A 3,980-nucleotide genomic window follows, 5' to 3' on the forward strand; every position below is an offset into this window, starting at 1 on the left:
CCAGGGCACTAAGTCCATAGTGAAGTCCACAAACAGTTGAATCGATAACATGTGGTTCTCGCTTGATGAAACATTCATTGCCAAGACATTGCAATATATAGCATGGTTTATTATCACTCAACAGTTGCTTCTGTGACAATGCGGGAGAGATCTCGAGTGTGTTTGGTCCCTCCGAGTGGTGCAGTGGTCTGAGGGCAGTACAACAGACCCTGGTTCATATCCAGGCCGCCTATCAACAAACCGGACCGTGATTGGGGGAGTGCCTAATACGGGAAGCGCCACAATTGAGCCCCAGCCGTCGTTCCGGTGTGGCCGGGGTAGGCGTCATTGTAAAGTAAAGAATTTGTTCTTAACAGGCTTGCCTAGTTAAATAAAGGTATTAGTAAAATAAAACAGACCATTTGTATCCCCTCAGACTAGAATCTTACTCAGTTCACTTCTGTTGTGTCTTGTTGAAATTGTTATACCTACCAGTGTACTGTAATAACAAGTTCATATGTRTAATAAGGTGTTATTTTATTCATGTTCCATAACAGACATCAGAGTTATGATATGAAACATTTAATTCTATCATCTTTTTTTATGGTTTATTATTTRGTACTAAACAAAAACTGTTGTAGTGACACTGAGTTCTGTGAAAGCTGTAACAGGCCATTCCAGTTAACTGTACAGTAATTAAATTGACACACTGTTCAGGACAACCTACTGTACAGGAAAGCATATTTAATAGCTATAATATAGTGTCGTTTCAGAGCCATGGACGATCACATTGACAAAAAAAAAAAAAAACTGTCCCTTGGAATTTGTAACATGTAATAGAGAATCTGTGCATCGAGCAAACCGTAGAGATCCTATAGGATGTTATCAATAAAACGTCACAATGCGGTGCGGAGCGTTCGATTTGGAAAGGAGACTCCCCTAAAACCATTGACAACTACARGCCGTTTTCAAGGGATTGTTAAATAAATGTTATAACTATTRGGTTTTAATATCACGTCTTGAAGAGCCTCGTCAGAACTACACATTTCAGAWTATTCCACATMTATCTCTTATCATCAAGAGTTATACAGGAAGTAACTGCATGCTTTTCATGATCAGTAAACATCAATTGATCATGTAGTTTCAGATATGTGAGGMTAGCCTATCAATTTGGCATGTAGCTAGTATGCTTGGGCGGTATCCAGATTGTCCTACCTTCATACCGACCTTGTGCCATACCCTGGATATTCGGTAATACCGGCACTGAACACAGGGGTCGCTGTTTTCAAACCCTACTGATCCTCTGTAATCCAAACGTGTCAATGCTGTGCACGTGGAAGGATCTGACATTTGTAGTACTATGCTCTTCAAGAAAATAGATGTATAGCGGTTTGGAAATAAACTCTTCAAATAGAGTTCATAAGGCTTTTATACCAATTTTCTGTATACCGGTAAATAGCCTCTAAAATATATGTAAACAGACCATAAATGTCTAAATGATTTTTCTTGGAAAGCTGTGAGTGATGTTATATGATACAATATTAGTACTTGTTGCATTTACAACTTGTCTAAGTCCTGTCAACAACTGATTTCAACCAGTGTATGGCTYTGGATTGACTGCATTGGTTGAACGGAAGGTTGGCATACCGGCAGTTCATTAGAAACATGTGTAGAATCATTCCTCTGAAGATGGCTAGCTAACAAACATACAGTACAGGAACATTCTTCAAGTTCATTATTTTACACTATCTTACACAGCAATGGCAAATCATGGTTGACCAATTCCCTGAACAAAATGCTGAACTTTTTATCAACATATAAGATGTTAATGTCCTTCTACTTTATTCCAATTCCTAATTCTATGAAGCAAAATTCAGGGAGAGGTCAGACTCGCAAGCACATCATAGTTAATAAAGTTGGAACTTCTGTGGATTATGCCAAGTATATAGATGTTCTTTGCTTTTTGGCATATTCTGTGGTTTCCCGTCTCAGTTGGGGGTTCACAGACGTGCAGGCATTCACTCTGCTGCTGCCCTGTTTCAGGAAAACGATATGACACATAACTCGCAGACTCGTGGAAGTCCTTGGAGATGAAAGACAGTCAACGGAGATAGGGTGTAAAATGTATTAGTGGAATGGAAAGAAAGAGGAGAGAAGAGGAGAAAAGAGAGAGGGAAAGCGAGAGAAGAGAGAGTGAGAAAGAGAGGAGAGAGAGAGGGAAGCGAGAGAGATGCAAAGGAGGGAATGAGTGAGAGAGGGAGAGAGAAAAGAGAGGGAAAGAGAAGAGAAAGGAGTGAGAGAAGAGAGAGAGAGAGGGAAGCGGAGAGATGCAAGAGAGCGATGGCGAGAGAGGGGAAGAGAGAGAAAGAGAGAGAGAAGAGGAGTTGAGAAAGAGGGGTCCCACCAGGACTGGTTGACAGTAGCACTCTGAACTCTTGTTGCCAAGGGTCAATGATCCTCATGATTTCTGTTTGAGTAACCAAATCAAATTTTATTTGTCACATGCGCCGAATACAACAGGTGTAGACCTTACAATGAAATGCCTACTTACAAGCCCTTAACCAACAATGCAGTTTTAAGAAAATACCTATAAAAAAGGTAAGAAAAACAAATAATTAAAGAGCAGCAGTAAATAACAATAGCGAAGAAGGAGAGGCGGGGGGTGGGGCAATGCAAATAGTCTGGGTAGCCATTTGATTTGCTGTTCAGGAGTCTTATGGCTTGGGGGTAGAAGCTGTTTAGAAGCCTCTTGGACCTAGACTTGGTGCTCCGTTATCGCTTGCCGTGCGGTAGCAGAGACAACAGTCTATGACTAGGGTGGCTGGAGTCTTTGACAATTTTTACGGCCTTCCTCTGACACCGCCTGGTATAGAGGTGCTGGATGGCTGGAAGCTTGGCCCCGGTGATGTACTGGGCGGTACGCACTACCCTCTGTGTTGCCTTGCGGTCGGAGGCCGAGCAGTTGCCATACCAGGCAGTGATGCAACCCGTCACGATGCTCTCGATGGTGCAGCTGAAAAACCTTTTGAGGATCTGAGGACCCATGCCAAATCTTTTTAGTCTCCTGAGGGAGAATAGGTTTTGTCGTGCCCTCTTCACGACTGTTTTGGTGTGCTTTGAACATGTTAGTATGTTGGTGATGTGGACACCAAGGAACTTGAAGCTCTCAACCTGCTCCACTACAGGCCCATCGATGAGAATGGAGGCGTGCTCGGTTCTCCTTTTCCTATAGTCCACAATCATCTCCTTTGTCTTGATCACGTTGCGGGAGAGGTTGTTGTCCTGGCACCACACGGTCAGGTCTCTGACCTCCTCCCTATATGCTGTCTCATCGTTGTCGGTGATCAGGCCTATCACTGTTGTGTCATCTGCAAATTTAATGATGGTGTTGGAGTCGTGCCTGGCCGTGCAGTCATGAGTGAACAAGGAGTACAGGAGGGGACTGAGCACGCACCCCTGAGGGACCCCTGTGTTGAGGATCAGCGTGGCGGATGTGTTGTTACCTACCCTCACCACCTGGGGTGGTGAGTTGCAGAGGGAGGTGTTTAGTCCCAGGGTCCTTAGCTTAGTGATGAGCTTTGAGGGCACTATGGTGTTGAACGCTGAGCTGTAGTCAATGAACAGCATTCTCATATAGGTGTTCCTCTTGTCCAGGTGTGAAAGGGCAGTGTGGAGTGTAATAGAGATTGCATCATCTATGGATCTGTTGGTGCGGTATGCAAATTGGAGTGGGTCTAGGGTTTCCGGGATAATGGTGTTGATGTGAGCCATGACCAGCCTTTCAAAGCATTTCATTGCTACAGACGTGAGTGCTACGGGTTGGTAGTCATTTTGGCAGGTTAGCTTAGTGTTCTTGGGCACAGGGACTATGGTGGTCTGCTTGAAACATGTTGGTATTACAGACTCAGACAGGGAGAGGTTGAAAATGTCAGTGAAGACACTTGCCACTTTGTCAGCGCATGCTCGGAGTACATGTCCTGGTAATCCGGCCTTGTCAATGT

The sequence above is a fragment of the Salvelinus sp. IW2-2015 genome, unplaced genomic scaffold (genome assembly GCF_002910315.2).
Source record: "Salvelinus sp. IW2-2015 unplaced genomic scaffold, ASM291031v2 Un_scaffold2641, whole genome shotgun sequence".
Taxonomy (NCBI): Eukaryota; Metazoa; Chordata; class Actinopteri; order Salmoniformes; family Salmonidae; genus Salvelinus; species Salvelinus sp. IW2-2015.